Here is a 21,610-nt window from a genome sequence, read left to right as displayed (position 1 = left end):
TCATTAACTAAAAAAAACAACTTCTTTTACGGGCCATTCGATCTACGTTCATCTTGTAGATGGATGGCACTAGAAATGGAGGTGGGGGCATCCATCACGCCAATTAATCGATGATCTTTCTTGCCTGTGACCTTTCATGAGCTGGTCCTGAAAACCAATGTTATCGGTATCGGCCCTGAATCGTTTCGCCAAAGATTCAGGCGGCCGATACAGATACTCAAGTGAATCGTTCTGAATCCGCCAAAAAATAATTAAAAAAAAATTATGAGTCAAGCAGAACGTGATACATGGGAATAATATTAAAAAAATGGTTTCAAGTAGTTTTTATATTTATTAAAAAATGGCTTTGGGTTAACCATATCTATTTTCTGCCGATATCACTGATAACATTGCTGAAAACAAACAAGAAACTTACTCGCACCACACCTTAAATGCCAATGAAGACAATATCGATTAGAAAGGTTCAACCTTCTTGATTGCCCTTGCCTTTTTTTTATTTATTTTTTTTGATAATCCAAGGGAAAACCCTCCATTACCGACCGGACGACCGCACCTTGGCTGGCCTCCGGTTTGGTAAAACCCTTAAGGTCTTCTCTGCCGATGGGGGGAGTGCACCCAGCTTCGGCCTTATGGCAAGGGGCGCCACCCGTGGGTTTTGAACTTTGTGACATACCGTCAACTTGGTGACATTCACAAGTTGCCCATACCAGAAGAGCAGAGCCCACACCCTTGTGGGCATATTGATCGTTGTTTGCAGTTATACTCCTTGAACAACCAAGGAGCGATTGCAGTTTATCTTAAGATGAACCATAGCATTCAAAATCAAGACTCAATATGATTCAATCCTAAGATCTGATAAAATTAAACAATTTTTGTGTGCTAAACATTTCTCTTAATTTTTGTGTTTTTTGGAAAACCAAAAAGTTTCTTGTTTTTTCTTTCCAAAGTTTTATTGGAAATGACATGTTTTAAATAGAGTTTTGCTAACTATGAGAAGCACCTGATGGTAAAGCCGTCACAACCTGATCCTCTCTCATGCATGAGCTGGAGAGGGTAAGTTCTATTCGACGCTTTGTGTGGTTGGTAGAAGCTGTCAACCCACGTCTCCTTGTGGTGGGACGTTGCAGGTTCAAACCCCAGTGATACGTTGAATAATAACTTGTGGGGATCTGCCTAGCTCCAAATTGTCTTTAAAAAAATAAATAAATTATTCTGTTATTATTGCCTCCGGGGCAATGGTTGGTGACAGCTGGGTTTGATACTTTGGAGAAATGGGTCACCTTTGGGGTCCATCTTCCATTCATGTGCCATTGTTGCGGGGCACCCACATTGCTTTTCTAGTATTCGCCCTGTCCTCTTGATCTTTCTATGGGCATGTGGATGTGACTTTCTTATCCCCCAATATCCAATGTCAGATTCAATGCAAATGAAAATGAAAATGTACATATGGTTTTGGCTGCATTTGCCTTGGGCCCTTAGCCCTATCGGTCTTTGTTTTAATATAGGTTTATGAGTCACTAGAATATGAGAACTAACTTGTGGATCGCGAGTAGGGATGTGATCTACATGCTTGGTTTTATAAGAACCTGCTCTTGAATCATCCGATTTTGATGCATAAACGATATATATTTTTTAGGGCTTTAAAATCAATGGTTCGTAATCTTCATAAAATATTAAAGCATTAAAAAAAATGAATTTTTTTCATCGAAAACACACAATCCAATGATTGATGCCTATCTAATTCGCCATGCCAAGCATATCCACATGGTTGGATTTGCAAAAAAGTTGTTGAAAATGCCCATATTTGTAGTTCCCATATTCTAGTGGCTCTAGGCTTCACCATCTCTAAGGTTGCGATTGATTGCCTTTGCCTCAGATCTTAGATTTGCGGCGATATGAGATCCTAGGATCTGAGCCTAGTCTTTGACGAGGGGGGAGAGAGAAAGAGTGTTCTCTAAAAGACATGCATTTCTTATGCAAGCCAGCTTGTGTTGGTTCATTTCGTGGATGAGTTGAGCACAAGCCCCGAGCTTGGTCCAATGGTAAATGAGTTGAGCCCGAGCACAAAGTATTGGATTGGATCGGCTCGTTTACCAGCCCTGACTATCACGAACCTGCGGCGATATCAAATATGACCAGATCTCTCCTTGGGATGCGTGTAGCAGAGAAAGTGGTGCAGACAACACCACGTGCACATTGCAGGTTTTGAACACAATAAGTTATACCCCCAAACTATTGAGCTCACATCTTTCACTCACATGCCACAGGGCTCTGTCCCAGTATAACTGAGCTAAACGATAAAGCAGTACTAGTGTGATCATCCATGAGAACCAACAATGACAACACATTCTCACAAGCAAAGGAAGCTCTAAGTGTGCACCTTTGTGCTCATGCTGGACCAGCGTTAGGGTACTGTGAAAGGGTTGGAGAGGGTCTGCACCAAGGAAGGAACAAAGTTCAGCAGCCCCCTCAAGTCCCGCTGACATGGTTTGATGCTCAAGTCTACCTACCTAGTCATAAATTGTTTGATATATGTCACATGGACACGACAAAAAGGACACGGGACACACCATTATCGTGCAGCGTAACTTTTCATTAAAAATAACACATACGGGGACGGGACACGACGCCAGTGTAAAGTTGCAGTGTCCTTGTGACACGGGGTTCGGGGGAGTGAATGGGGTAGTTGTGTGGAAGGTGACACACATATAATATTAATGGCGGTCTCTTTGCTTTCTCAATTATGCATCACTTTCAGCCATTTGCATACGCCACAAGCGTGGTCCTAAAGCATGATGTGGTAAAGGTGAACCTGATGTTGAACCAGCAAGCAATGCTTAACAATGGCAAGCAACCCCATGACAGAGGCCACATTCCTTTATACCATACCAAGAAAAGAGACATTGCAGGGCCACATCAATAGCTACAGCCGGCACAAATGCTCTTGGGCACTCTTTCTTGATCCTAAGGTGCCGGGTTAGAATTGTAGGTAAGATGATCGAAAAAAAAAAAGTCAATCCAAAGCGCGAATTGCTTTACCATAAAATGAACACATTTGCCGACAAGGGCTCCACTCATCTGGTAGGGGTGATTCGTGAAAGTCATCAAGCTAAAGGGATGTAAGTGAGTCCCTTGCTGCAAGGCTGAAGCTGGATGTACTCCCTGGTGAGCATGGGGGTGATGGGGGCGCAGATCAGGTCATGCTGAACATGAGTGTTTTTGCTCATGCGGACATCGTGGCCGTCTGTTTGCATTTTTGGATGAATGCCACGTGGTTTTGTTGACTTTTGAACTTTTTAAAATGCAAATCGGACGGCCATGATGTCAGCATGAGCAAAAACGCTCATGTTCAGCATGACCTGATCCGCTTCCCGGGAGATGGGGTTTGAGCTTATGAGGTTGTGTTCCCTTTGGTTACATATTGAGAAGAAGAAGAAGAAAAAGAAGAGATACAAGGTCACATGGCAATGGGACCATCACGCTAACCCTTCACATGGCACATTTTTTTTGTGCCTTAGGCACCTGATCGCTCTCCATCAGGTCATGGGACCCACACCCGACAGGCCCTATCCCCAAGATGGAGGGTGATCAGGTGCCTAAGGCACAAAAAATTGTGCCATGTGATGGCACCTGATCGGGATATTTTCACTCTTAAGTTGTTTTGTCATTTAAGGGGCATTTGAATCAGGTGATCCGTCAAATCATTCACTATATGCAATTTGTGGGCGGTGAGGATTTCAAATCACTTGATTTGTCTGATCACCTGATCTGCTCTTGCTTGAATGCTCAGATCTTAGATCCAAAGAATTATTTCAGTGTGGGTCCTACACCAGATCTATAGATTTTGAACATATATAAGATCTCAAATCCTTAAATATGAGATCTCGAATCCCTGAACTCATGAATTTTGTAGCCCAAGGAAGGAGGTCAAAATACAAATTCATGCATTTCTAGCCCAAATTCACGCTCTATAATGAAATTTTAAACCTAACCCTCAAGGTTAAGAGCCACATTCTCTAACCAGCTAACCAGACTACCTTTTATAACAGATATTGCACATAAAAATATATTTTATCTACATGAGCTTACCTCAGCTGAACTAAGTGGAACACCATCAATTTATACTTGACCTGTTTAAGCTAAACGAGCTGCTCATGGCTCGACTCGCCTAGTTACATAAACGAAACATGAACCCTCGTTGAAGCGAAGAAAACCCTGGGTGAGGCCACACAATTACCCTGCCTTAAGTGGCCGACCTCTGAATGCTACAGACACACCCTTGCGCCAGCGGGGTTTGATCCGGTATGAACCGACAGTTGACGAGTTGATGAACTGAACTAAGCTGAGCCACGAACTGCTGGTTTGTTTACTAGCCCTAGTCATATTGAATCTCAACTATTAATCCCACTTCAATGTGGGATGCTGACCCCATCCTCACTCCACCTCAAGAGTGTTCCTAATGCATCTCCCATTAAACACTTTTGCTGCCATCTTCTTCTATATCTTGATTTGAGGATTTACTTAAATCCAAAACCCCTGTGTCAATTTGAAAAGAGAAAGGTGTTCACTTTTAAAAGAGAGTAGGATGTGGTGGGAAATCCAATTTCTGCTTGTGGAATTCCAAGTTCTTCTGTATTTTTGGAATCATGATAATTAAGATTAGAGAATTGAGGTTCATGAATAAAAAGTGATTGGTGGTGCCCTATTCGGGGTTTTCCTCACTTTGGCGAGGGTTTCTCGTCATAATAATAAAAAAAAATTCTGGCATGATCTTTTATTTGGGTTCCGAGCTTCATTTAGTGCTAAACTTATTGTGGTATGTTGTACAAAATATTCAAATAATAATATTTATTTAATTTTGTAAAATTTATTTATTTATTTTAAAGGAAAGCTGGGTAAGGCAGACCCTACCAGTTATACAACGCTATCATTGGAATTTGAACTTGCAGCATCCCAACACAATGTCGTGCACTAACTGCTCTTTCTACCAGACAAGTAGGGATGGCAGTGGACCGGGGGACAACGGGGCTCCGCCCCGCCTCGCCTCGTTTGGACCGGAGAAGAAGGGAATGAAACGGGGATGGGGGCAGGGATGAAGGTTAAAATTCATCCCCGTGCGGGGATGGACTTACACTTTTCCCCACCCCATCCCTGCCCCATTAATAATATTACTAAAATACCCTAAGTTAAGTAATAAAATTACAAAACAATCATGTTTATATATACTACTAACTTACTAACCCTAACCCTAAATCTTATTAGACAAAATACTGTATCATCCATACTCACCATCGTAGCCCAAAGGAGAGAGAAGGTAAATTTTTATTTTCTTCTTTTATACCATCTTTGAGAAGCTGCAGTCAGAAGCCTTTTTTTGTTCTGTATAAGTAGAAAATCTAGCCCTGAGTTTTGTACATTTGAAAGGATTACTGTATCTCACTCTTTTTTTGTTTCGCCCTTTTTCTATTTCTTTGTGCGAGTTTCTTCGTTTCGTACGTTAAATCTTTTTTCAATTTGGGGTACTGAATTGGGGAGACGTGATGATGGTTAAACCCAATCAAATTTGTAACAGAGTGATGAATCTATAACATGCACTACCATTTGATATCTCTCTCTCTCTTAATTTGTTTAATCAATGATGATATCGAATTTTGTTATTGAGCGTGACAATGATTATTCATTAACAATTCACCATCTTTTGGCTGTGGTTGCACATAAAAAATCTTTTTTTTTTGGATCTGATTTTTATTTGTTCTAGGTTCACATTATAGTGGAACTACTACTGTTTTGCTTTTCCTATTAATTGCTTCAACCAAATCTGCATAGTTTGTTAGATATCTTTTTCTTGACATAAATATACAAATTTTCAAGTAATGAAATTCTGGTATTTTGTGGGTTGTTTTTCACTGAAAATCTTAAAAAGCTTTCATAAAGTCATGATCACATTATTTAAAATTTGTTTTCTACTCTCAATTAGCAAATATTGTAGCGTTTGATTAAAAATAAACTCAATTTTTTTGAAAAAATTACCAGTGGACTACCATTAACACTTGAAGTATTAGGTTCACTATTTTTTAATAAGAACAATATAGAGGAATGGGAAAGCATCTTGAAGACCTTAAAGAATCAAGGTAAAGATATTCATCGGAGTTTAAAAATAAGTTATGATGGACTTGATCAAATAGAGAAGCAAATATTTTTGAACATTGCATATTTTTTTATTAAAAATGGCAAGGAAAATACAATCTTCATGTGGACGTGGAAGGGGGCGGGGCAGGGGTAGAGATGGGGATTATTATTTTGAGACGGGGTGAAAGTGGAGGTCCAAAGTCTCCCCCGCCACAGGGATGGACCAGGGATGAAGGTTAAAATTTTGAAATGGGGCGAGGGTGGAGACCTTGTCCCCCGCCCCCTCCTCGGTCCACTGCCATCCCTACAGACAAGTGGAGCCCCCATTTTTTTTTTCAACAGAAAAAGCTAGGGTTAGGCAGACCCCTATCGGTTATATAACCATACCATTTGGGGATTGAACTTGCAACGTCCTAACACAAGGTGATGTGCACTGACTACTCCTGCCAAAAAGAGGAGCCCCCGTTGGTAAAATTGTAACTCTTGAAATCGTGACTTTTGGCTAAGTGATTGTTATAGAAATGACTAGGGGTGGACATCGAGCCCATTATGGGTTACACTTAAACTGCAAATGCAGCCCAGGTCAAATTAAGCTCAGATAATCAAGCCCGAAACAAATTAGACCATGTGTAAAATACACAGAGCTCGAGAGGTCTGGCCCATTAACTAGGTCAAGCCTAAAAGGCCTAGTCTGGCCAAGACCACTTATAACTGGGGCTTAGGCCAGGATATAGGTTGGTCGGGCCCTAATCAAGTTGACCCATTGTCTACCTCAAATCGGGTCGGCAAATGTCTACCCCTAGTCATGACCTTTTCTTAAGGGGTCATAGAGTGTCACGGGCTTAGAAGTGAAGGCTCCCGCAACGTAGATTTGGGTAATCACCAACATCGAAAGCAAGCCTTTTAAGCGCACCAACAACTCACAACACATGCGCAGAAGCGAAAGCAAGAGTATGCACATGCACAAATACAAAGTGAGTAAGAAGGCAAGAATGCATAAAACCTCTTTTATAACATGTAAGCAGATTACATAAAGAGGGGGGAAAGAGGGGCCCGATACACTGGGTTCTTAAGTCGTAAGACCTTTTGGGACACTCGAGAGTGCCAAAGAGGTATATACATCAGAAATAAAAAGGTGAAAATATGACAGTCTGAAACACTCTCCTCTGCCTAAGTTGGAACCGTCCTCGATGCCAATTGTTTATGGTAGTCCTCTATAAGTTGACGATGCTGAAACATGTGGGTAACTTTCTCCTAGATGGCTTCACATTCTGGTAGACCTTTCCACTGCACTAGGTACTTTTTGACTTCGCTAAGATAGTTGTTGGAGTGATTGAGGATGACTTCTGGTTCTCTACCTGAAATGCTCACCTTTGATGGTGTGCACTATGGAATGTGAGTACGTTGAGGCATGCTCCATCGAGGGTCTCCTTCATCTCTGTGGAATGACTTTGGGTTGCATATATGGAAAACCGGATGCACTTGAAAGTTTGATGGCAATTCTAGCTGGTACACCAAGTTTTCAACGTGCTTGATGATGGTAAAGGAGCAGTCATACTTGTGAATGAGGCTTCAGTGGTGGCCCTGAAAGATAATTGTGCGATCTAGAAAGAGCTTCGCCAAGATTTTGTCTCTAATACGAAATTTTGTTGGTTGATGTTTTTCATCTACTCACTTCTTCATGCGCTTGGTCGCCTTGTTCAAATACACCTTTACTAACCTTGTTTGATCCTGCCAGTTCCTGACGAACTGATATGCATAAGGCGCTTTGCCACATTCTCGTGCGGAGTCTACGACTCTTATCTGGTTGCAACTTCGAATGAACTATAGTTGGATGACTCACTCTTTTGGAGGTTGTAACAGAATTGAGCAGCATCAAGTAAATCAACCTAATTTCTTTGATTGGCACTGACAAAGTGCCACAGATATTCCTTCAGCATGTCATTGATTTTCTCTATTTGCATACCGATTTGGGGGTGAAAACTTATGTTGAAATTCAATTTTGTCCTAATCAACCAAAATACTTCTTCCCAAAATTTGTCAGTGAAACAGGCATTATGATCACTGACGATGCTCTCGAAGATTCTTCAATATTTGATTACATTTTGCACGAACAACTTAGCAGTGTCAACAGCTAAGCAGGTGGCAGGGGCAGACACAAATATAATATACTTTGAAAACTTGTCCACAACTATATAGATAGAACTGTAACCTTGAACTTTTGGCAAGCTCACGATGAAGTCTGTGGTTATGCACTCCCACAATCGGCTTGGCACTGGTAGAGGCTCCAGTAGTCCACCAGGTCTTTGGTTGATGGGCTTGTCTTGCTAGCAGATCAAGCAAATCTGCACATAAGCATCCACATCATTATGTATCTACGATCAATAGAATGTGCGTTCTAACAATGCCAATGTTCGTTGTTGTCTTGGGTGACCCACCCAAGTGGTATCATGGCACTCGTGCATCAAGTACCTTCATAGAGTATTCAGTCGTGGGATATATAGACGATCGCCAGTTGAACGAAGCAAATCATCCTCCAACCAAAATCTATGTGTCCTTCCTTCCTTTGACAACGTGATCAACTCTTAGGCCGTTGGATCACTCTTTAAAGCTTCGCGAACCTGCTTGAGAAGATCGCACGTTGGTTGGCTAACATTGTCGTTCCAAGAGAGCAAAGTTGCAAGCTTCGCCTTCTGACTTAAGGCGTCAACAACAACATTGGTCCTGTTAGGCTTGTACTAAAGGACCATATCAAATTCCTCCAGAAAATCTTGCCAACGAGTTTGTCTTAGACTCAACTTCTTCTGAGTCTAAAAGTAGCTTGTCGCAATATTGTCAGTGTGAACAATGAATTGTGACACCAAAAAATAGTGTCTCCATGTGCAAAGATAATGCATGACTGCCAAAATCTCTCGCTTATGCACAGTCTATTTATGCTCGGTGTTGTTTAGCTTTTGGCTCTCAAATATAATGGGGTGTCCTTTCTGGAGCAACACCCCTCCTATTATGAAGTCAGATGCATCAATCTGCACTTCAAATGACTACTAATAATCAAACAACCTTAGCACTAGTTCTTCTGTCAGTGCGCACTTTAACTCATCAAAATTTTTTTGACATGACCATAGCCATGACTTGTCTTTCTTTAGCAGATTTATGAGCGCCACAGCGATCTGCAAATATCTCTTGATGAATCACCGATAGTAATTGGCAAGTCTCAATAACGAACATAATTCAGGAACTTTAGCAGGCAGCTCCCAAGTTTGAATATCCTCAATCTTCTTGTAGTCCATTTTCAATATGTCTCATCTCACAATATGGCCAAGGAAGTGGACTTCCTTCTGACCAAATAGACACTTCTCATACTTGACATACAACATGTGATCCTTCGATGTCTGAAACATAATCCAAAGGTGTCAAACATATTACTTGAGAGAATCATTGTACACCACTATGTTGTCCAAGTACACAATAACAAACATATCAAGGTGCGGGTAAAAAATTTTGTTTATCAGAGTTGAGAAGGTAGCGGGCATGTTCGTCAAGTCGAATGGCATAACAAAAAAATTGAATGCCCCATATCGTATTACACAGATGGTTTTTAGTTTATCCCCTTCAGCAACTCTGACTTGCCAATAGCCTGATCTCAGGTCCAACTTAGAGAAGACCTCTATCTTTACGAGTTGATCAAACAAGTTCATGATCAAAGAAAGAGGATACTTATTCTTCACAGTCATTTTATTCAGCGCCCTGTAGTAGAAGCATAAACGCTTCAACCCATCGTACTTTGCCTGAAATAGCACAGGCATTCCAAAGCGAGCTTTGAATGGTTAGATGATTCCTACTTCGAACATGTCATCTAATTGCTTGCGTAATTCCTGCAGCTCAGGAATTACCATACGCTAGGGAGTCATTGCAGGTGGCCGTGCACCCGACACTAACTCAACCTGGTGATCTACTTCACACCTCGAAGGTAGTTTCTACAGCAGTTTGACAAACATAACATCACCAAACTCCCTCAATACAGACACTAAGGCCCTTGGGACATCAGCGACTTCTCCTGCTTTATTTGTGAAACGAATTATGATAAAAAAAGTCTTGTTGCCACTTTTCATGCCTCTCTTCAATTAGAGCGCATATACCAAGCACTCGAAAGGCTTCATCGGTATCGTAGTAACCATGCAGGGCTGATTCCCACCCTCAATGCTGACAACATTAAGGTGAGGCATCAACACTGCCTTATTGATTCTCAAAAGTTTCATCCTGATGATGACTTTAAAATCATCCATAGGTGTGACTGATAACGTGGTCCTTCTTGACTAGTTATGGATCTGCACTAGCGTATCACGAACAACACCGTAGATTGCCCTTGCTTCAGAGTTAATCGCTTTCATGTGGCTCTTATTCTTTTTCTACTGCAATCCCAACCGTTCTGTCTCTTCACGCAAGATGAAATTATGTGTGACATCTTTGTCTACAAATGCCTTGGTGAGTCTTCCATTGAGTAGAAGTTTCAAATACATCAGTTCTTTGTATATGATTGGTTCTGCAGTAGTTGTCATCTTTACTGTATTTATCATTTGCATTGCCCCAACAATTGGTGCCATTACAGGTTGATGAACTTCCTCACTCTGAACGGTATTCATAGCTCGAGGTGCGTGGTAATCTCTATTTCTGTTGGGACATGTATCAGCCTAGTGATCACCATGGCAGATACGACAATCACGACAACAATAGTTGCCGCCCTGAAAGTTATTCTTATTCTTATGGTTATTATTTTGGCCATCCTATTGGCCCTAATTCTGTTGATTCTCATGGCCAACATTTTGTGCATGATCATTCTTTTGATTGTCCCTTTGATTGTTATGGTCATTTACATGTTGTCTGCCTTGAAATGTCGCATTGTTCCTATCAAGCTCGACAAGCTTCTCTGCAACAAGTGCTTCAGCTAGCGTTGGAGGATCATGCCGAATGAGTTCTTTGGTTGCCCATTCTTGCAACCCGTTACTGAAATAGAACAACCGATCTTTAGAATCCATCCTTTCAACGTCTAACGTTATCAAAGAGAATGCCTTGACATAGTAATGAACTGACCATGTCTGCTTCAATGCCAGCAACCTCTTGAAGGCCATTTTTTCTTTGTTTTTAAGCAAAAAGTAGTCATGTAATTTCCTCTTGAGGTCCTTCCAAGAGACTGTGGCAACCAGGCTACGCCGAACATCACTTAAGCGACATCTCCACCAAAGAGTCGCTTCATCTGCAAAGTACGTTGTTGTGGTGTGTAGCCTATCTGCATTTTTCTCTATTCTAGCAGCTTTAAGAAACTAATTCATTTCATAAATAAAGTTATCAAGATCCCTCGAGTTTTGAGTGCCCTTATACTTTGCGGGCTGAGTTAGCCTAAAATACGACCTATCTACATGCGTCGCAGTGCCACAGGCTAGGACAGTCCTTAACTATTGATCCAAATGATCATTCTTTTGTCGAAAAACATTCAATTCAACAGTCATGATGTTGAACCGACCCAGCATATCATCTAACTTGGTGGAAAGGTCATCCACCGAATCTCTAAATCTAATGGCAAGACTTTCCACAGAGTTTTTCACCCCCTCTACTATCGTATTGATCTTCCTATTGAGATCCGTAAAAACAGCACAAGTCCCATTGACCAACTTCTCTATATTGGTCACTATCCCAGTTAGCTCGACAACATCACGCGAGATGACTGACTATAAAGTCTTCTTCAGAAGGAACCATACTGCCTGAAGGAGTCATGACGTTTCTCTTCGACGCCATTGTCAATCCCAATATCGACAAAGCTCTAGTACCAACTTATCACGGGCTTAGAAGCGAAGCTCCCTGCAACGTAACTTCGGGTAATCACAAGCATCGAAAGCAGGCATTTTAAGCTCACAAGCAACTCACAACACATGTGCAGGAGCAAAAGTAAGAGTACGCACATGCACACACAAAATGAGCAAGGAGGCAAGGATATATAAAACTTCTTTTATAACAACTTGTAAGCAGATTACATAAAGAGAGGGAGAGAGATGCCCGGTACACGGGGTTCTTAAGCCATAAGGCCTTTGGAGACACTTAAGAATGCCAAAGAGGTATATACATTAGAAACAAAAAGGTGAAATCATGGCGGTCTGAAACATGAAGCATGATCTTTCATAAGTGGGTTTGTGGAGAGTCGCCTTGTTAAGAACAATGATTTGAAAAAATTGGTGGCAAGAGGCAGAGTTGTGAATTGCGTGAGTTGATGAGGCATGTCACACTGAAATTCTCAACAGTGGATTTGAGGGCATATTCTTGACTCCCAAAATGAAAGATGGTGTCCCTTTGTTTTGTCACCTATGAGGGCTTTGATCATTTGGATGGGGCGACTTGTGAACCCCATCGAGCTGAAGGGATGTCAGAAGTTTGAAATGCACGAAGAGTGTGCCTTGCTACAAGGTTGGAGCTGGTATGGCGAATTGGCATAGAACCCGTAATTGCAGCCAAATGCATAATTTTTTGTTGATAGCCCTACCAAAGGCAGCGATCTCCACTAATCACATCGAAAATCCAAAAATAGAGACATAGAAGTAATGATATATATATATATAATGTGTGTGTGTGTGTACCGTATCAAGAATTTGAAATTAGCAATTTACCATGTTTGCCTAGATCTGGTTCATGTAGTTCTTATTGGATCCAAGTATGGTTTCTCTTATGATGTGTCCGATTAGACCCAAGTTTGGACCTGATACTATACCCAAAAATTGGCTGGGGCCAAACCAAACTCGAGTTATTGATAATATTGGATTTTGATTATCAAAGAGAAGTTAAGGCACACTTTTTATATCTAAAACGAATGAATTGACCCTAGACACAAAGGAGAAGAATTCAACCACAGGAGTGTTTGATAATTACATTATGGTAATCTAGATTTTGCAGAGCTCAGCATTACCGACAATTCTGTAATGCTGCATTTCTCTAAGATTTAACGAAGAGTTTTCCTCTCTCTAAAAAATGAGAGGCATAACATTTGAGTTAAATGGGTGGTTGTATCAAACTGAATATTAAATTGTTTACAAAAAAAGTTTCTTTTTTTATTATTATTATTTTTAAAGTTTCTTTCTTTTAAACTATAGGGGTAAAACATATTCTCCTCCCAGACTTTAAGTGTTTTACCAGCCAAAGCCAACCCAATGTTTAGTTGGTCATTAAGGGGGGTTTCTCTTGGCCTAAACAAAGAAAAACAATATCATTTGCCCAAAAGATTAAAATGTAAAAAACTGAACTTACATATCAAGTCATTAACATATTCTAAGCCACCAAGAAAACAAACAAACTTTTCTGATATGGAAACGATGTCAGAAATTATCCTATATGTTGGTAAGCAGGAAAAAACTATCATTAAAAAAAGATATTTTCGCCCATGAAAAGTTTTCATATAAGTAGGGCTGGCAGTGGACTGGAGGGAAACGGGGCCTTGCCTCGCTTTGTCCTATTTAGACCAAGGATGGAGGACATGAAACAGAGATGGAGGTTAAAAATAAAAATCGTGCGAGGATGGAGGCAGGGATGGACTTACATGTTATCCCGCTTTGTCCCGCCCTATCCTCAATCCCTATTAGTAAAATAATTAAAATACCCTTTGACGGTTCAACCGCCTTTAGGGAAGGCAGTGGATTCGGGGAAAATGGAGCCCTGCCCCCACCTCACTCTGTTTGAACCAAGGATAAAGGACATGAGACGGGGATGAAAGTTAAAATCAAAACTTATGCGAAAATGGAGGGCAAAATTTTGATACGGGGTGGGGTGGAGACCTTGTCCCCTACATCTACCCCGGTCTACTTTCATCCCTAAATACAATAATTTTTCATTGTGAGAACTATTTCTCTTGTTCTTATGACATAAGAAAATCAGATTTCAATTAGTGTTTTGATCAGAGTGAGGGTTGATGGGGTTGAGATCAAGTGATATTGAAAATCATCACCAGTAGTGAATTTTTTAAATATTCACACCCATTACGGTGGTAAGGACCACCACAACAGTCCTTTTAGGCTCCTCACAACCTTTAGGATCCGTTTAGGACATTTTTTGTGACATGAACATCCCTCTGTCCAGGGTTGTGTGGGAGTCCAAATCGAGTGCAATCACATGACATAAAATTTGTGCATTACGCACCTAATCGTCCTCCATCAAGCCTTGGGCCTCACAACTGATGGGCTGCCCCCAAGATGGAGGGTAATCAGGTGCTTCATATTGGAATAAAAAACAGTAACATAATGTAAATCAGAATACAATACAACATGATATGCGTGTAAAACCATTGATTCAAACCATAACAGGGTTCAAGCATGTCATGTTCCGTTTTAAACTAAAATCCAGACAAAGGCAACAAATCAAACATATGCACAAAACAGAATAAGAACAACAATGAAAACATGTTAATATTCTGCAATAGGCTAAGGCGTATAAAAATGCTCCTCTTAGAGAAGATTCGCCCCCACATATAGTGCAAAAAAGGTCTGGCGTCATTTTCCTCAGGATACAATAGCCTTGACGATCTGAATTGGTGCACTCTGATGATAGATCATCCTTCGAAAACAACATCTGTGAACGACTACTGCAGAACTCCCTTTTTCGGAAAACACCCATAAGGAAGCAAGAGAGAGAAAACAAAAATCTAGAGAGTCACTAGCGTTTGCGTAACCACAACCCTCTAACCATGTTTTATAATCCCTAAACGGATACTAAAACGTGAAGGAGACCCGTTACCTATTACGAAGTAATATGACTCATCAACGGAATGATCCGTTATTCATTTCTATTTTCCCTTTATTTAATCCAAATAAAACAATTAATGCGGGATAAAAAGAACATTGGACCTAGATAATGGATATGGCCCTAAAAGGCCAATTACCCAAACCCGAACCTGAGCCCGGCCCGGCTCGACATGGCGGGCAAGCGCACGCGCGCGTGTGTGTGGTAACCATTTCATCCTCTTGTTCTTTGGAACAAGTGATAGAATCTCCATGTAGGTTATAAACCCCACAACCATTTTGAGATTCTTCAATATGGGACTATTCCACATCATCAAAGTCTAAACAAAGTACTCTATAAAAAGAGTGGTCCCCAAATTGCTTTCTTCTTTGAATTATTTATTTATCTCTTCTCACATCATTCCTCACAAATTCAAAGAATGACAAGCGGAAACAAAGATACAAGTAGAAGAATCTGAAGCAGGACATATCATGCTTTCAATAATGGTACCTTCCGGTTTGAACTACTATCTTAGTTGGCTAATTTTACTTTCACAGGAACGAAGTAAACTAAAGTCTTGAACTTGAACCCTTGATGTAGGAGTATCCATTAGCAACAACATGATAAAGGTTCTAGTTGTAATCTTTAAGGGTGACACGTTAATGGCCATGCGCCCGAATCCTGTTTCATGAGTGACTTAAGGAATAACCTAATTCCTTAAACTGCGGCCACACAGTGACACTCACATAGGTGGGCTTCTCCAGAGATGCACTGCTAACATCTCGCCTAGAAGGCTTTGAACTCATTCAGAGTTTTCACTCTTCTTTTACTTGCCGTTACAACACCTTTTCAGAGTAATCAGGGGAACAGACACAGATACATAGTATCACATTAAGAAGCTGCTATCCAGTTCACCCTACAGCTTATTATTACCTCATTGAACCTACTTTATGGGATCTTCACTTAGATAGGTTGGGTTGCCACTGTAGATGAACTACTGATGGGTTTCAGTCACATCCTCTTTCTGGATTTCAGAACTAATGACTTATTTAGTCCTTTCATTAATGGATCGGTTGTGTTCTCTTTGAATCCAACATAGTCCACAACAACCACTAACTGAGACACCAGTTTCCTTACAAATTTTATTCTGACTTGAATGTGTCTTCTCTATTTTTTATTATATTTAGTGTTTTTGATCTTTACAATTATGGCCATATTGTCACAATGCAGAGATATCGCAGAAATTGGTTTGCTCATTAAAGAAAGTTTCTTTAAAAGTCCCTTTAACCATTCAACTTTCATTCCTATGATATCTAAAGCATAGAGTTCAGCTTCAAAAGTAGACCGTGACAAGATGGTCTGCTTTATAGACCTCCAAAAGACTGTGCCACCATTCAAGGTAAATATATATCTTGTTACGCCATAACTCCCAGAGTTCATGACAATCTAGCTTGCATCACTATATCCTTTAAGTACGACAAGAAATCTCTTGTAATGCAAACTCAAGAAAATAGTTTATTTCAGGTACCTAAGTACCCTATCTAATGTCTTCCAATGAGTGTGATTTAGACAACTTGTATATCTACTTAATTTTGTCACAAAGAACAAAATATCTTGTCTTGTGCAATTTGCATGATACATCAAACTTTCAAGAATCTGGGAATACCTTAATTGAGACACAAGAACACCAATCATATTCTTATAAAGAGGAGTAGAAGGGTCATGCGGAGTTGCTACAGATCTTTCTTTGTTATAGCCAATTTTTTCAAGTACTTTATTAACATAATAAGATTGAGAAATAGATATATCAACAGCTGAATGAGTCAGCTTTAAGCCTAAGATCATATTTGCAATACTCATATCCTTCATATCAAATTTACTACTAAGAAACAACTTTGTCTCATTCACAATTCTCATATTAAAACCAAACAATAGAATATCATCTAAATATAGGCATAAAACGATACATGCATCACTTTTGACTTTACAATAAATACATTTATCAGATTCATTGATAACAAAGCCAAATGATAAAATAACTTTATCAAATTTCTTATGTCATTGTTTAGGGGCTTATTTTAGTTCATATAATGACTTAACAAGTCTACAAACTTTATTTTCATTACCAAGAGTCACAAAAACCCTTAGGTTGATCCATATAGATCTTTTCTTCAAGATCACTATGCAAAAATGCAGTCTTCACGTTCATTTGATGGACCAAGAGATCATAAATGGAAGCCAGTGCAATAAGCACCCTAATTGTGGTCATCCGAGTATCCAGAGAATAGGTGTCAAAATAATTTATTCCTTCCTTTTGTTTGAATCCCTCGGCAACCAGTCTAGCCTTCTACTTATCAATGGATCCATCTGACTTTAACTTCTTTTTAAAGATCCATTTGCACTCAATAGTAGAGCTACCACAAGGTAGATCAACCAATTCCCAAGTGCCATTAGAGACAATGGAGTTCATTTCACTCTTTATGGCTTCTTTCTAATGTCTTGCTTCAAGTGAAGCTATTGCATATCGAAAAGTGGGAGGATCATCCTCGATCAGGTAAATGATATAATCACTTTCCAAATCCTTGGTAATCCATGGTTTCTCGCTCCTTCTTGGTTCAACCACTTTCTCAGACTCATTTGGTACAGAGTGGGAACAAGATGGCTCAAACCCTACATCTGTCATCCTTTTCACATGTTCGAGAATGAAACCAGAAGTTGAAGGTACATCTAAAGAAAAAAGATTCTGAGGTATATAAACTTTCAAGGAAAATACATCCTCAAATAATGTAGCTTCTCGAAGCTCAACAATAGAGTTAACATCTATGTCAAATATCTCAGACTTAATTACTAAGAACTTATAGGTATAGTTGTTTTCTACATAACCCAAAAAAATAACATCTATGATTTTAGGACCCAGCTTTTTCCTGTTGTGCTTTGCGACAAGTACCTTTGCAAGGCACCCCAACACTTTGAGGTATTTTAAGGTAGATTTTTTATTTTTCCAAAGTTCAAATGGGCTACTATCCTTATGTTTCTGGAGAACTCTATTAAGAATATGATAAGTCGTATTCAGAGTATCCCCCCACATATAGGTAGGTAATCTAGAACTCTCAAGTAGAACATTTATCATGTCAGTTAGGGTTCTATTTTTTCTTTCTGCAATCCCATTAAATTGAGGAGAATATGGAGTGGTAAACTCATGAACTATGCCAACGGATTGGCAATATTCATCAAGTATGTTAGACATATATTCTTCTCCTCTATCAGACCTCAGTCTTTTAAGTTTTCTACCAGTTTGTGTTTCTGCTTCATTCTTAAAAATAAGAAACTTATCCAAAGCTTTATCTTTTGATTTTAGCAGATACACATAATAGTATTTAGTACCATCATTTATAAAAGTGATAAAGTATTTTTTATGATTTCTAATTAACACTCCATTAAACTTACATATATCTATGTGCACCAAATCCAATATTTCAAAATCTCTAACAATCGTATGAAATGGTTTCCTGCATTTTTTTGCTTTCACACAAATTTCATATTTTTTTAGTTTTATCTATAGAATGTTCAAGAATCATCTTCGGGTTCATCATGCGTTTTATAGAATTAAAATCTATGTGACCCAATCTATTATGCCACAAATCAGATAATTCTATATTGTAAACAACATTAGACAATGAATAAAAAAAATATCAATATCTAATTTATTACTGCAAACATGTTCAACACGAAGTTTAAACAAACCATCATCTAAATATCTCTTACCAACAAATGTTCCAGAATGCAAAATAACAACTTTATTACATTTAAAGTTAAATTCATAGCCCTTTCTAACTAGACATGAACCACTTAAAATATTTCTTCTAACTACAGGCACATGGTGCACTCTGTGTAGAGATAGAACTCATCCTGAAGAAAACTTCAGATCCACGCGACCAATCCCCAACACCTTTGCAATCGTGACATAGTCACGGATCTGCCTTCAGCAGTCTGGTAAGAGACAAAGACAGACTTATCAGCACAAACATGCACATTAGCCACAATGTCAACCATCAACTCAGTTGGCTCATAAACAAAATTCTGATGGCTAACAGAAACATACCTAACGCTAATCCCAATGATCTCAGTCACCATATTGACTTGAGGAGTACCATTTGTGGTCCCATTAGCTTTAGCTTTTTTGAAAGGACACTCCTTGGCATAGTGCCCAACCTGTTCACAGTTCCAGTAAGGTTTGTTCTTTGTCTTTTTTTCTGGATTTTAGCCTTGGGTTTGAATTGGTTTTTCATTATAGGTTTAACTTTTTGTCCCTTGCCTTTAAATGATCCGGTCATTATATTCACTTTAGGTTGTTCAGTTGGCATCACAACTTGTTTATGACTCCTATGCTCTTCTTCAATGGTTATGGCTACTATAAGATCATCCAGGAAAATCTTTCCTCTACGGTGCTTGAGAGACATGCCAAAGTCTACCCAAGACTTAAGAAAATTTTTCATGATGGTCATCACTTGAAACTTCTCAAAAAGTTTCATATCAGCCTCAGCCAAACTATGAAGCAATAACAAAAACTCATGTGCTTGTTCAATGACCAACTTGCCCTCAACCATCTGATATTTCAAAAACTTGGCAACAGAGTACTTCTCAAGACCTTGGTCTTCGGTATTATACTTTTTGTCAAGTTGATCCCATAGGGCTTTAGTAGTGGTAGAAGAAGAACTATATACATCGAACAAAGTGTTGAACAGAGTCAACAGAATGCAACCACGACCTATACCATCCTTCTATTTCTACTTTACAGTTGTTGTTACAGTGGCGGGATCAGGATCTGTATTAGAAACTGTATTGACAGACAAATTTTTTAGGCATACCAAACATGTCTACTTTCGGTATAAAACTCGATGACATCGACATGCTTAGAATCTTCTCTAAGACTATTGGAATAAAAAACAGTAACATAATATAAATCAAATTACAATACAACATGATATGCAAGTAAAACCATTGATTCAAACCATAACAGGGTTCAAGAATATCAAGTTCCATTTTAAACCAAAATCCAGACGAAGGCAACAAATCAAACATATGCATAGAACATAATAAGAATAATAATAAAAACATGTTAATATTCTGCAATAGGCTAAGGCATTTAAAAATACTCCCCTTAGAGAAGATTCGCCCCCACATACGGTGAAAAAAGGGTTCGGTGTCCTTCCCCAGGATACAATAGCCTCCCCTTTCTGGGAAACAACCACAGGAAAGCAAGAGAGAGAAAACAAAAATCTAGAGTCACTAGCATCTGCGTAACCGCAGCCCTCTAACCATGTTTTATAATCCCTAAACTGATACTAAAACATGGAGGAGACCTGTTACAAAGTAACGTGACCCATCAACGGAATGATTCGTTATTCATTTATCTTTTTCTTTTATTTAATCCAAATAAAATAATTAATGCAAGACAAAAGAAACATTGGACTTAGATAATGGATATGGCCCTAAAGGGCTAATTCTTGTACCCGTATTTAAGCCCAAGCCCGGCCCAGCTCGGCACGATGGGAGCGTGCGCACGTGTGTGTGGTAACCATTTCATCCCCTTGTTCTTTGGAACAAGTGATAGAATCTCCATGTAGGTTATGAACCCCACAACCATTTTGAGATTCTTCAATATGGGACTATTCCACATCATCAAAGTCCAAACAAAGTACTCCATAAATGGAGTGGTCCCCAAATTGCTTTCTTCTTTGAATTATTTACTTATCTCTTCTCACATCCAACACTCAATGCACAAATATTTATGCAATCATATTGCACCTGATCTTTCTAGGTTGTGTGGTAGTGATTTTCAATATCACTTGATCCCAACCATAGAGAAGTTTTTCCTACCAAAATCAAGGCAAAATAGAAAAAATTTCTTTCGTCTGTAATGTATGGAAAAGTTACTACTTGTCCTTTCTAACATTTTTCCTAGCATTTTTCCGCTTCCAAACATGCCCATAGGAATAGGGAAATATATGACCAGCTCAAAGTGTATATGGTGCTCCAATTATTAAGCTGCTATATATTTAGGCATTTAATTCATTTTGAGATCTGGCATTTGGAGGTTCACTCAAATAGGGGATCTCGACACACAAGCTTTCATATCATGGGTATCAAAGTATATATATTGGTTCTAAAAACCAAGATATTCAAACGTATCTTTAGAGTTGGTATCAAAATATGCCAACATAGTGTTTTAGTTCTATTGTTGTGCTCCCTCCAAATTGTCCATCAAGCTAAAAAGAACCAGCATCACCAAATAAAAAACCACATGCTGGCCTTGAGTGGCAGACCTGTGCTGAGAAGAAGGTCCTTTGTGAAGGACTCCCGATGGATAGTGATACAAAGTTGCTGCCAAGATGTTGTAAACAAGGTTTGGAAGAAGGAGCAATACCATGATAGATGTGTGGCTGTTTCTGAAGCAAACACGCAAACACAACAACAACTGACTATGTAGAAGCCTCTCCTTGATAGATTTTCATGAGACAACATCATTCATAATCACTAACCATGCAAAGAGTTGTGATCCATCGACAATGGGTCCACACCAACCTTGCCAAATGCGATGCAGAAAGAGGCAGTGGTAGAGATGGCAGTGGACCGGGGGACAACGAGGCTCTGCCCCGCCTCGCCCTGTTTGGACCGGGGATGAAGGGCATGAAATGAGGATGGAGGCGGGGATGAAGGTTAAAAT

General features: G+C 39.5%; 1 non-coding gene across 1 annotated transcript; it reads left to right on the top strand.

Moving 5' to 3' along the window:
- The first annotated feature begins 5,530 nt into the window (after window positions 1-5,530).
- LOC149817130 (small nucleolar RNA Z195/SNORD33/SNORD32 family) lies at window positions 5,531-5,611 on the top strand. Its single transcript, XR_016427774.1, has one exon. It is a non-coding gene; the product is annotated as a small nucleolar RNA Z195/SNORD33/SNORD32 family (small nucleolar RNA).
- The last annotated feature ends 15,999 nt before the right edge of the window (window positions 5,612-21,610 follow it).

This window comes from Nuphar pumila, chromosome 14, assembly GCF_984573655.1.
Source record: "Nuphar pumila chromosome 14, dmNupPumi1.hap1.1, whole genome shotgun sequence".
In the NCBI taxonomy this organism is placed as follows: Eukaryota; Viridiplantae; Streptophyta; class Magnoliopsida; order Nymphaeales; family Nymphaeaceae; genus Nuphar; species Nuphar pumila.
This window is presented reverse-complemented; position numbering and strand designations above follow the sequence as displayed.